The sequence below is a fragment of the Simochromis diagramma genome, unplaced genomic scaffold, assembly GCF_900408965.1.
Source record: "Simochromis diagramma unplaced genomic scaffold, fSimDia1.1 OVJJ01000732.1, whole genome shotgun sequence".
NCBI classification, from domain to species: Eukaryota; Metazoa; Chordata; class Actinopteri; order Cichliformes; family Cichlidae; genus Simochromis; species Simochromis diagramma.
Genome location: NW_024387183.1, coordinates 122755 through 136890, shown reverse-complemented (window position 1 = coordinate 136890; position 14136 = coordinate 122755). Strand labels below are relative to the sequence as shown.

Genomic DNA, 14136 nt, shown 5'->3' with positions numbered 1-14136 from the left:
GTAAATATTAAGCAACCTAACTCCCAGCAAAAAAAAAAAAAAATAGGGAACCACTCCTTATGGAGCATAAGGAGTGGTTCCCTATTTTTTTGCTTAATCGACATAATCAACCTTAATTTGATGCAGTGTGAAAAGAAAATACACAGAAATCAATTATTTTTCAAGAAATATTAAATAGATTCAACATCTTTCTTTAACAGAAATTGCTTAATTTTAGAAATGTTTTTGCTCTTTTTTTTGCTCTGTAAAATAGTTGTTTTTTTATAGAATCATTCATCTTAGCAGTAGGATTTACATGAAAAGAGAAACAAATTAAGTTTGAGTGAAAATGTAAATTTTTTGCACTCTCTGGTCCACTGACTCAGTGAATCAAATGACTCAAAAACCCGATTCACTTTGGTGAATGACTCATTAAAACTCGATTCAGTAAAAAGAATCAAATTTACCATCACTACTGCTCCAACGTGCTAAGGTTATGAGGCGAGTTACGGCGTGTCGCAAGTTTTGTGAGGTGCTTTCGTGATATTTAATGGATCGGATTACATTTCTTATTTCTCTCCGATATCCGATCCAGTAATTTAGGTCAGTAACGGACTGATACTGATACGTAATATCGGATCGGTCCATCTCTATTCCATACTGCAGCCATTGATGGTGTTACGGCTCTGAGTCAGCTTTGGGCCATCAGACGCACACACTGGAAAACCAGCACCTGGACGTCATGCAGGAGAGACAGCCTCAGTGATGATGGACTCTGCATCCTCTACTTTATCTCTTTCTCCTTTAACACACAATTAAAATCACTCCAAAAGAGTCTAAACTTCCTGAGGAAGTCTGTAACTTGTACACATTTGTACTTTTACTTGTTTTATGAGTTATTTTTAAGAAGAGTAAAGATATTCACATAAAGTTTTTATTCTTCTGTATTTACAGTGGGGCAAAAAAGTATTTAGTCAGCCACCGATTGTGCAAGTTCCCCCACCTAAAATGATGACAGAGGTCAGTAATTTGCACCAGAGGTACACTTCAACTGTGAGAGACAGAATGTGGAAAAAAAAATCCATGAATTCACATGGTAGGATTTGTAAAGAATTTATTCGTAAATCAGGGTGGAAAATAAGTATTTGGTCAATAACAAAAATACAACTCAATACTTTGTAACATAACCTTTGTTGGCAATAACAGAGGTCAAACGTTTACTATAGGTCTTTACCAGGTTTGCACACACAGTAGCTGGTATTTTGGCCCATTCCTCCATGCAGATCTTCTCGAGAGCAGTGATGTTTTGGGGCTGTCGCCGAGCAACACGGACTTTCAACTCCCGCCACAGATTTTCTATGGGGTTGAGGTCTGGAGACTGGCTAGGCCACTCCAGGACTTTCAGATGCTTCTTACGGAGCCACTCCTTTGTTGCCCGGGCGGTGTGTTTTGGATCATTGTCATGTTGGAAGACCCAGCCTCGTTTCATCTTCAAAGTTCTCACTGATGGAAGGAGGTTTGGGCTCAAAATTTTACAATACATGGCCCCATTCATTCTGTCCTTAACACGGATCAGTCGTCCTGTCCCCTTGGCAGAAAAACAGCCCCATAGCATGATGTTTCCACCCCCATGCTTCACAGTAGGTATGGTGTTCTTGGGATGCAACTCAGTATTCTTCTTCCTCCAAACACAACGAGTTGAGTTTATACCAAAAAGTTCTACTTTGGTTTCATCTGACCACATGACATTCTCCCAATCCTCTGCTGTATCATCCATGTGCTCTCTGGCAAACTTCAGACGGGCCTGGACATGCACTGGCTTCAGCAGCGGAACACGTCTGGCACTGCGGGATTTGATTCCCTGCCGTTGTAGTGTGTTACTGATGGTGACCTTTGTTACCTTGGTCCCAGCTCTCTGCGGGTCATTCACCAGGTCCCCCCGTGTGGTTCTGGGATCTTTGCTCACCGTTCTCATGATCATTTTGACCCCACGGGATGAGATCTTGCGTGGAGCCCCAGATCGAGGGAGATTATCAGTGGTCTTGTATGTCTTCCATTTTCTGATGATTGCTCCCACAGTTGATTTTTTCACACCAAGCTACTTGCCTATTGTAGATTCACTCTTCCCAGTCTGGTGCAGGTCTACAATACTTTTCCTGGTGTCCTTCGAAAGCTCTTTGGTCTTGGCCATGGCGGAGTTTGGAGTCTGACTGTTTGAGGCTGTGGACAGGTGTCTTTTATACAGATGATGAGTTCAAACAGGTGCCATTCATACAGGTAACGAGTGGGGGACAGAAAAGCTTCTTACAGAAGACGTTACAGGTCTGTGAGAGCCAGAGATTTTCCTTGTTTGAGGTGACCAAATACTCGTTTTCCACCCTAATTTACGAATAAATTCTTTACAAATCCTACCATGTGAATTCATGGGTGTTTTTTTCACATTCTGTCTCTCACAGTTGAAGTGTACCTCTGGTGCAAATTACTGACCTCTGTCATCATTTTAAGTGGGGGAACTTGCACAATCGGTGGCTGACTAAATACTTTTTTGCCCCACTGTATTCTTTTGTATCATGTACAACGTCATACTGAACTTTACAGATGTGGTGAATTGGAGAAGAAGAAAAAAACGGTTAACTCATCTAGAGGAGTTAATGTTGAAAAAAATGTTGTAACAAAGGCATAATTTCATCATTCTATAACTGGATTGTCACTGCCTTTCCAGAAACATCAGCTTCTAAGTTAGAATCTTGGTGAAATTACTTAAATATCAACATTTCTGAGGATACATGGAAGTCAGTTTGTTTAAAATTACAAAAACAATCGATTAATAGCAACCTAAAGCTATTACAATACAAGTGGATCCTGCAAACATATGTAACACCGGTGAAATTGAACAATTAAAACATCAGAATTCCAGATACATGTTTTAAATGTGGAGAAGCCTGTGGGACATTTTTTGTTACTACTGCTGCATATTACTGTGAAAACAAATCTTTGTATGCTGTTGCAAAAACAATAAAAATATTGTTAAAAAAAAGGATGCACCCAGTAAAAGGCCAGACACGCTGCCTATGGTCATTACTGTGATATAATGTGGCATTTGAAATGTTAGTTCCTTCAGCAAGTGGCAGTGGATTTTTTTAATGAGCACAGTAAGTCATTTGTTAGTGTGAAGTGATACAGAAACAGCATTTAAATAAAAAAAATAAACTCCTTTGATGACTTAAATCGACAACATGACAGTCTTCCTACACTGTAATAAACACACTGCAGACTAAATGAGGAGTTTAGCATTTAGTACAAAACAATGTGTCAGGGTGACTGCAAGACCAAACTTGTCACTTGAAATTCTGTGTTCCCGTTTTCCTGTTAACTGTCATCAGCAGCTTTCCTTCATCTCCTGCTCTGCTCTCCTGCTCAGGATCTCCTGCAATGGCAAAATTCCAGTAGCAACATTTGCCTGACATCTACTGGACAGAAATTGTCATTGCAATTCAAATATCCCGACTATCATTTTCAAAAGTGCAATTTTACAATTTATTATTATTATTATTATTATTATTATTATTATTATTATTATTATTATTATTATTATCTGTCCCATTTGGTTCTCTAGCAATCGGAATTTTGGTCTGAAGGCCAAGAAAAATGCCTAACTACTACTTACTACTGACATGACTGGGGGATAGGAAAAGGAGAAAGAAAGAAAGAAAGAAAGAAAGAAAGAAAGAAAGAAAGAAAGAAAGAAAGACCGAGCCACAGGTGCCAGGCCACCATCAGGGAATGTGGTAGGGGGAGATAGGCTCCCAAATACAGGGTAGCTTGTATCTGATCAGAAGTGCAAAGAGCAATAAGTCCAATGAGAGCAGATTATGATGGTAACTTTAACCAAGAATCAGAAGATCCACTATGAGCAAGACTTGCTGATGATGGGAAGAAAAAACTCACTTTTAACAGGAAGAAACGTCAGGTGGAACCAGGCTGAGCCTTTGGCAGCCTAACTGAGGGACGGTTCAGGCAGAGCCCTTCAGTAAATAGGAATTATTAATCTATAAATGCATTCATTTTCAATATTTACATACCACATACAATTGTTTATACAGTTACAAATATACATGTAATGTTATGTGCACATTGAGAATTTTAGCATCTCCTAGTGGTTAGCTTGGAGACTGCGGTCAAGTGAATTTTTATGTGGTTTGGCTTGTATTCCTATTGGATGTTTAGAGTCACATGAGTGGGGTGATACAGGAAGCCATTTTAGTATTGGGATTTGCACAATGAGGCGTGTCACTACCCGATCCGTACCGGAAACCCGATCGGTACCCCGCATGCGCGAAAGGTTTCTACTTCCGGTCGTAGGGTTTTACGATAGTTATGGGTCAGAGTATCTGTTAAGATGTTAAGAATAACAAGTATATCTTAAAATGTTTGCAATAATGAAGCATTTCAGTACAATGTAGACAAAAACGAAAAATAAAAAGATAGTTACGGATCAGGACTCCCCGATCCTTACTGCGCATGTGTAAAGTCTGACCGTACAAATCGGGTCTACCCGATCTGTACCGCGCATGTGCAGATGTTTTCTTCTTCTTCTGTTCGTTTAATGGCAGTGTACTCCCCAGTGTACGAGGATACCGCCACCTGCTGACCGAGCGAATAAACCCTATTATAAACTGAATTAGCGTAATTACAAACGTGTGTTAAATTTGATTTAGCGATAGTCGAGTGTGTTTATGCTTGTCTGTGAGGAGAGGATTGTTGGAATAGTGATGATGATGTCCGCTATCACTGTCAATTGTCAGTAAACACTTCATCTGGTTGATGAATCTACACGTGAGATATTACAAAGTCTGCATTATTAACTCTGTAATTAGGCGCCATTCTTCTTATTTTACGGCGCTGTTGCTCAATCTGGGGACGCTCTCTGTTGAGGAGAAAAGCATGAATTTCTTTGTATACGGATTATCCATTGTTTAAATGTCCCGGGCAGTCGAAAAGGAGGCAGAGCTGTTGAGAAATGCTAGGAGCTAACTGGGCGCTAACCATATCATTCAAATATATTGAATGTCGCAATGTTGGCAAAGAGAGGAAGTGACGTAAGATTTGCGCATGCGGGGTACCGATCGGGTTTCCGGTACGGATCGGGTAGTGACAAGGCGTACCAGAAGTCTCCCTGTTTAATCCTTAAGCATCCACCTGTGTTATGCCATGGAGAACCATTGTTTGTAAGTTTGAATTGTGTTTCATCTTTATAAGTAGTGAGTGTTGTATATTTTATTGATTTTATGCATATTTGGAGAGATTTATATATAAATGCCTAGATCTGTTCGCCATGTGAAGCAAATGCATAATTCTTTATTGAGCATATTTCTTTTTGTATTTTTTGTAGTTTCACAAGTTCTGGGAAATCACTGTAAGTTGTACGTTTATGAAGACAAACAAGTAAACAGCCCTCAACTTTACTTTCACGTCGGACTCATCATTCAACGCTTTCAGTGCTTACGGCATATGTTTAGCTATCTGTCACTTCGTGTACCAGAACCACGCACGCAGGGGACAGAATAATACATGCATTTTAACAGTAAAATATGAGAGGATTTGTCTGAACAGTTACTGTTACCCAGAGCCATTCAGTAAAATGAATTATCGAGCTTTAACTTCAACTTTCTGCATAAACACAACTAAAACTTTTATTCTCTATTTCTGAATTCAGACTCTGTATCTGCCATTGCTGTAAAAAAAAAAAAAAAGATTGTCCATTTCAGTGAATCTTCTGTGTTTATATTTTCCTAATCATAGCTCTTTAGCTAGCCATTACACAGTATGCTATCATATACCAGCTAGCTCAACTTCAGTTACACTAAATGTTGCTGCTGTTTATTTTGTCTGTCTTTCTTTATGTCAGAACTGATACCAGAGCTGTACATTTAAAGTTTTCAGAAGTCCCTCAGTCAGAACATGGTGTATCATCTTCAGAGAGCTAACTAGAGAACTAAAGAGCTAACTTCATAAATCCTGTTTTTCATAGATGCCTGAATGTTAAACTTTATTATTACATCTGGTAGAGCAGCCACACTGATCATTTTGTTTTTATTTATGAAAGAATGTAGATGGTTTTTAATTCTCAGGGATTTGTTTGAATTTTGGGAACTGACGCCAAACTTAAAAGGCGGCTAGAAATGACATAACTCTTCTATTCAATGGGTCTTGGTTCAGGGTCACCTGATCCAGCCCTAACTATATGCTTTATCAAAAGGGAAAGTTGAACTCTAATCTTGAAAGTAGAGAGGGTGTCTGTCTCCTGAACACAAACTGTGAGCCACCAAGCTGTTCATTTTTTACCACAGAAAAGTACTGCATTAACTGTTCAGCCACTCAGAGATAAATATATATGTATAAATGTGTCTGTAATTCCTGAATAGTTAATGTGGTACTTTTCTTAAAATTGTAAGTCTGCACTTCAGTCTCAGCTTGGTAGGCTGACTTCAAATGTGCTGCAGTGGTGTACAGAGGCATCCCCCCTACGGAAAACATTATGGTCTAAGAATAGTGGAATTATACATTCTAACCACACGGTGGCTCTAATCTCCCATTAGTGTAGCCAAACTATGTCATGCAACAGGTTTTTAACCTCATTGTTACAGGAGAATGCATTTTTAAGCTGATTTGGCTTTGTTTGTGGCCAACAGCGTGACACCTAGCACCTGCTAGCTGCACTGCACTCATGCTGGGCACTGATCAGCCTCACTACAACAGTTTGGACAAGGTGCCTTTTCTCAGGAATGAGAACTTGTTAACATTTGACACAGGAAACTACAGTAGCGTAGAGCTGCTATCCAGGCAAAAGAAAAATAGAGATATATTATGTTATAACATGAAAAGTTTATTGTTCTAACAATATACTTTTATGTTTGAACAATATACAATCATGTTGGTACGATATACTTTTCACATTTGAACAACATAAAATCACTTTACAATATACATAATTATCACGTTATAACAAAAAACCTTTCACGTTCTTACATAGTAAGTAAATAAATATTAAATATTATATTGTACGAATGTGATAATTATGTATATTGTAATAACGTGATTTTATGTTGTTCAAACATGAAAAGTATATTGATGTGGTCAGTTAAGTATCAGAGGGCGTTGTTAGTCAGTTTCTACTGCTTTAGTGTTACTGACATGAATAACAGGTTTCGCCTCTGCTTTGGTTTTCTTTCTCTCTCCTATGTCAGTTGTTATTGTCTGTGCTTGTGGGCGGGATTCATCCTGGATTCCCACCTCTGGCCCGATAGACCTGCAGTAATCACACACCTGTCTCCGATGATCTCATCAAGGCCACTTCGTCAGGCGATGGCTGGCAGCCAGTCTTTTCTAGAAGGTTGAGCTACTGTCAGTGAAACCCTGGTTGCATTGTTGCTATGTAGCCACACTGTTTCTGTGCTCCCTGGATACTCACCATGTGCTTCTTCTGTTAAGATTCCTGGATTCCCTTCCCTGGTGTGTTGCTGGAAAGAGAGTGTTAGTTGTGAATAACTGGATGTTTGGACTCCCTTTCTTCCTGGAGCAGTAGTCTCCGCTTTTGTGTTTTTGTATTAATAACCTCACTTTAAATAAACTGAACTGAACAGGTGCAGTAGAGGGGCAACAATGAGACAACCCCCAAAACAGAAATGGCTTTACAGGTGGAGGCCACCTGACATTTCTGCCCTCCATCTTTAAAGTGTCAATACCAGCACTAGTATAAGTAGTTCAGAATAATACTAGATGCTAGATACATTGTTACTTTTTGTTTTTCCAAGTGCAGTATTTAGCCCAATGATTTGTGTTAATTAGTTGTTTTGGAAATGGAAAAATATACCTTCAAATATGCACTATGAGAAGTGTCTGAAGCTTAGTGTGTGGACTGTTATGTCTATATTTTCCTACAGTCCATTTAAAAAACAGAGGAGGATCCAAAGTGCTTTAAAGAGAGGCACATTTCCATTCCAGCTCTGCAAAAAACAACAGTCTCAAGTTGCACAGAAAAACTGAAAAGTGTGCTTTTATTGTGTTATTGTAGAAAGTAAAAATCACAGTGAGTAAGTACTCGTTAAAATGTGTTGAGAAGCATGCATACATTTATATCTTAAGCTTGATAAAAGTGTTTTCCTATTCTGAGAAAGTGTTTTCCATTAATGTGGAAAATAAAACCAAAATGATAAATTATTTACATCAGTGATCACAAAAGAGGACGGCTATGGCTCATAATCCCATTCAACTGCAGCCAACAGTGAGATATGGTGTGTGTGTGTGTGTGTGTGTGTGTGTGTGTGTGTGTGTGTTGTGCTTCTGCGGTCAGACACATTTGCATAGCATTTGTGTTTTGTGCTGCCTTTTGAAAACTTGTTGACATTTTGCTTAAATGGCTCCAGTCAGGATGAATTTACCCTCAAATACTTCCTCTCCTAACAGTTCATTCTCTGGGATCACAGTAAGCCGCAAAAGCCACTGTCCCACTGCAGCCACAGCTGCGGAGCAACAGCTCGGCTCAGAATGGCAAAGGCAATGACTGCAGAGAAGGGCAAACAGTTTTGTCTTCAGAGTTTAAAAAAGAAAGGTAAAAACAAAATCATATGATCAGAAACTGCAGATATGAAACTAAAGTGTTTCCCATTTCCCAGTCTCTGCAGTAAACATTCCTGTCCTTCCCGCACATACTGAAGGTAAAATGATTCCGCACTGATACTTTGTGCCAAGAATGTTTCCTTCATTTCCTTCACTGCATTGTTTGGGTTGTGGTGTGAATCTTTCACATTGCATCCTCAAATGCCAAACCGTGATATTTACAAAACTCCTGCAACACATGGGATCAACGTCAGAAGCATTGATGAGTCGTTGTCGTGCATGTGTAAAGAAACAATGTGTTGAAATAGTGGAAGGAAGTAAATAGTCCTTCCCAACTGTAGTAGGTGTGGAGCAGTTATGTCCAAGTTTCAGCAAACACAAGCTGGTTAGTGCTGGTTACTAAAATAACAACTCTGAGTTTCACTCTGACCCACAGACCACCACAGATGCTCATACTGACCTATGTCTCAGACTTCATTACACAACACCATCCTTCATCCATTTGTCAATCCATCATCCATCCATCCTTCATCTACCTGACTGCTGCTCGACACCAAATGCACATAACCCCTGCAATGCTCCTGCAGGTGTTAAGCCCACAGGACAGTAAATCTGTCGACACATTACCTAGACAAACATTCAGCATTACCCACAACAGTCCCCACAATCAGTTCCTGTATTCATGTGGTTAGGTACTGTACTGCTATACAAATAATTTTCAGTGTATTTGTTGTAAAATAACTTTTATCTTGGACTATCTGATTTAACAAACAGTCTAAACCTTACATTTATGTAAGGAAATTTAAGCAAATGTAAGAAGTTATCCTTTTTGTTCTGACTGTTCAGTGTTTTTCTCTGTATTATTGTAGGGTCTTTTACCTTACCATATAAAGCATCCCGAGGCAGTTATATAAATAAAACTGAATTAAACTGTTTAGAATATATTACCTACAAGTATAGTAAATATGATAACCTGTTTTTTCCTTTAACAGTCTTGTGAAGTAGTGTTCACACATACACATAGTATATTATACTGTTTTTAATGTCATTCTAATTTTTCCATTTTATCCCAGTGCTTACATTACATTACGGCTTTGCACATGTCTTTAATTGCTGGTGTTAATTGCTGCCCTCATTACTTACTTCCTGTGCTAGCTTTTTGCTCTTTATACATTACAGTGGCAGCCTGTTTGTTTGACCTGCCCTCTAACAACAGTGCTGTTACATTGTGACAAGTCACAGCAAATTTAAATACAACAGACATTAACAAAGTGCTACACTACAAGTAAATCTACCAGCAAACAGTGCTAAACAGAGCAGATAATTAGAGAATAAAAATAATATAACAAGAAAAGATACAACCTGTTGAAATAAAGTAATAAAAGAGGCCTATTGGGGAAAAATGACACTGTCAGAACCTGAAAATGTTGGGACTTACATACTGTTAGTGAGGGAGATGATCTTTTCTGAAGAGGGAAGAGGTTTGGAGCTGAAAATGAGAATACCTGGTACAGGCAGTGTCAGGAATCTGCATTACTAAAAGATGCTGATCACCAGCAAATGTATGCAAGACTGGTTGAAAGTGGTCTCCAGCTGCTGCTTGTGAAGTTGACTTTGTGATTTCGTTGCCCTAGTTAAAGCATCTGACACAATATTGACGATGAGCCACAGCAGAGTGAGTGGTTGAGTTATTTTATTCTGTTACAGCTTGAGTCCTCGAAGAGTGTCAGAGACCGTGACTCTGTGAATATTATTACTATTCTTAATTTCTGTCAAGCACTTTGTCTTGTGTATGGTATCAGAGATGAGTGCAATTAAATGTGTGCACTGTGCAGTCATCTTTATTTAAAAAAACAACAACAAAAAACACCCCTTTATTGCCAGCACTATTGAGACAGCTGAAAACTGTACTGGGTTGTTTAACATACTGTCAACACCGAGTTTAAGCTAAATTAAACAGGAAATGCTACATGTCTTTGTGGCACCTTGCAAACCAATGCACACATACTATAGGGAGACACTATCACAATATTTCACTTTGGTACTTCATTCTGTTCACATAATCTACTAAGTCTCCCAGAATTATACTCAGATCAGACGCGTTTGGGTCTACCAGTGCTACCTTTTGCACTTATTGCTAAGTTATGGCACTGGAAGGTGTGCTATCGTTCAAACGGCCCAAAAATCATGGGCCTGACATTCATAACAGCGTATGTTGTGTAGGTTAGATGTGGTCCCAAATGTCACAAGACATCTGAAATCACAAAGTTAACAGGAGGAGGTGGTGGTTGGGGTGTCAACATTCCATTAACCATTCCTCTCGCGGGAATGAAACATCGCGAAGTTTCCTGCTATGTAGTGTTTTGGTAGCAGCAAGAATCAGGCAAGCGGAGTAGCAGCGAGCCGTGGAGGCAAGTCCAAGAAAGGTGGAGACTCCTGGGTAACGTCCTGCACTCAACTCTAGAAGCACTACCGAGAGACACAACCAGGGAGGCTGCTGCCGCTGCTGGAGCGAAGACGAATGGATATACCCCTCATGTGGCTTCTTTTTCATCAGTAACTCGACTAGAAAACTCTTGGCGGTTGGCCGTGCTCATCTACCTGGTTAGTAGTTAGCTAGCAGCGAGGCTGCTGGACGACAGAATCCCAGCATTTGATCGCGAGGCGCCGAGAAGGACAGGAATGGGTGAGTTTCCATGATGTGGCGCTTGTGTGTCTCTGTTTGTGTTCATACGTTAACGGCTTTTTATTTCCCCACCCAGCCCGCAATCGTAACCCAGACTGAGCTTCAAATTAAGGGTCTTAAATTACGCTGTCAGCGTCCCCCCCCTCCCCCTTTTTTTTATACCAGCAGGGAGTTAAAGTTAGCCAGCCTTGGAAGCTAGCCTAGCCAGCTAGCTAACTGCCTGGCTGGATAACGCCACCTCCATCCCACCAACGGATTTGGCTGTGGTTGTAGCTAATGTTACCAGGAGCTTCGAGTGAGCTAAAGTCCACACGGCCTCCGCGAAAACACTCACTGTGCTGAAAATAGCGTAGCAGCTCGGAATTCCCATTTTATTCCCACCCGGCAGAGGCAATTATCCAAACAGAGGATAGAAGTGCACAGACTGGAAACGTGTGACGTGAACCTGGCGTCTTTGGCTCTGAAAGGTTATTAATAACTTTCTCTTCTGACGTTTGCTCTAAGCCTGATGTGATTTGGAAGTTTTCCGTGGCATACTCTCCTTGACTTCCCACACCCTAATGCATGCCATCCTCCAGTTTCCTCTGCTTCGTCTTGCGTGATCGTACACCAGGGTCTTTTGGGTGGACTCAATATGATAGAAAAAATGAAGTGGATTCTTCCAGACTTAAACAACTGTGTAACTGCAGCTTTTGATGTTGCACACATCTCTGTCAAGGAGAGTGTGGTGCTGCTGTTGTGACCGTCATGCTGCTTTTGCTGTCAGCATGCAAAGCAAACCTCTGATGTGTGTGTATGTATGTGTACAGTGCAGACCTCCCCTGTTGTATCATCAGACTGCAGCTCTCTGTAGGCTGTGGTTAGTGTAGCGGTGTGCACTTGTTATCTCTGCGTGAAATTTTACTTATTTACTGTATGCTGTAAAACCGGTTTTAAGCTCATGCTTTTGCAGCTTTGGGTGTCTGGGACTTTTTGGGATTTTCAAGTGACAGAGATGCTTAAAAAGACCCACAGCCACAGGGCTTTTAACTAGCTTAGAGTCACTGTGTCTGGCTTTGCTATGCCTTTGATCAGGTAGCTCATTCATAGCTGCGTTTGAACATGTCCCAGCTATGTGAGTGAGCCCCCTCACTCACACTGTTTGCTTTCCCTTCTCTTAGTTTAGGCTACAAGCAGTCAGCCTCAAGGTGACAGATCTCCTGGTCTTTAACTTTTAGCTTTTTTATGACAAGAATCTGCTGGCCTCAGCCAGTATTTAACAGTCTGTCGTCAGTGTTGACCTCCCACCCTGGCGTTGGTGGCGTTGGGAACGATCATTTCTCTAGAGCCGTGTCTAAATATGTTGCTATTGTTGTCAGCCTTTGAAAACATTTAAAGACAGATGTAAATGTCAGCTGATATCTGTCACAAGTAAGGGATTAAGGTAGACTGGATCATTCATGGCCATATGGAGAGCGTTGACTATCAGTGCTCTTTCACTGGTATCCACTTGTTTTTGGCTCTGAACGTTGGATGAAACTCTTGTCTTTTTACTGTGCTGCCGTGCTTTGGGTCTCCTGATTTCCAAAAGGGCACATGCAACCCTGTTCCAATGTAGTCCTTAGTCTTTACAGCTGTGTTAGCACTGTTCATGCGTGAGGCGTCTTTAGTTTAGCCTTTAAAGCTAGTTTTAACATCTATTCTAATGTTATCTGTTTAGCTAGCAATGTAACACATCATTGTGAAGTCCAACTTCACTGATCCTCCAGATGTTGCAGATGTTTAATACCCAGCAGTGCTCTGTCTTTTTTTCCCTTTAGGAAATAAATCAGGCATAGTACGGTTTATCAGTTAGCTAGCTAACTTACTGCAAAATTCTAACTGCATTGTTTGTTTTTTAAGGTTTATCAAAAAAACTCTGTGTGGTACATCCCCCCCATCCTCAAGACAATGTCTTGCTGTCCATGCAGAGCAACAGCCAGAGAGAGAGAGTGAAAAACAAAAGAGTTCTTCTCTTTGAGTGCAAACGTTGTACATAAATATAGCTGAAGACGCATAGCACATCCATTGTCTTCTGCTCATATTTATTGGGACTTTTTTGTAGTTATAAGATTTAAGTTGTTGTTGTGACTGCTCCCATCCCCTGGGAAAAGTTTTGGTTATTCAGCCAAGCCCCACATTTTACTGAGCTTAATTTGTTGGGAGCCAAAAAACCCAACCAGTGTTGAATAGTGGGGCTTGCTGTGGAAGAGGAGCATCTTAACGTGGAAGAGTTGGAAGGACCTGAGGTAATCTTATTGGTTGTCTTTTAGACTTAACAACCAGCTTCTAATCCAGTGTTGGGGGTTTCTGATAGAACAAGCTCTCCTACATTGTGTTTAAATAGTCCTTTTTCAGTATGTGTCACTTTAACATCAATAGTTAGCATTGATGTAAGCCATCTCAGACTGCCGGGACCTGTTTGACATGCATACCTGCTGTTTGCTTATAAAGCTACTGGTTAAGTCCCTAATAGAGCAGGACCTGTTTAAATATTAGCTTAAAATAGGGGTCCCACTGAAGGCGAGTTTGACTAGTTGACTGAAACTTAAACTCCATTTGTGTTTAATGTGTGTTAGGGCGTCAGTAAAACAACCTGTTAAGCTGTTAAATGGGGAGATAATCCAGGCAGTGAGTGTCTTTTCTCCTGGCAGCACACTGCTCTTTGTATCAGCCACCTCTCAGATCAGGGGGGAAGGAATGCAGTTATGAGTTTCCTCCTTACTGATCGTGTGTGAGTGACTGAGAGAAGCACGCAGCCTGCCTGGCAGTCGGCTCGCTTGCGTGGCCTTGTGTACCCCCCAACATCCTTCGCTCCTTCCTTCCTTTCCCCC

At 40.5% G+C, this 14136-nt stretch overlaps 1 long non-coding RNA gene across 1 annotated transcript in view; it reads left to right on the top strand.

Moving 5' to 3' along the window:
- The first annotated feature begins 5137 nt into the window (after positions 1-5137).
- Positions 5138-14136, top strand: part of LOC120745036 — a 32427-nt gene continuing 23428 nt past the window's right edge. The window contains exons 1-2 of the long non-coding RNA XR_005698543.1: positions 5138-5207; positions 5372-11284. This is a non-coding gene — a long non-coding RNA (uncharacterized LOC120745036). The remainder of the gene's footprint in view (positions 5208-5371; positions 11285-14136) is intronic.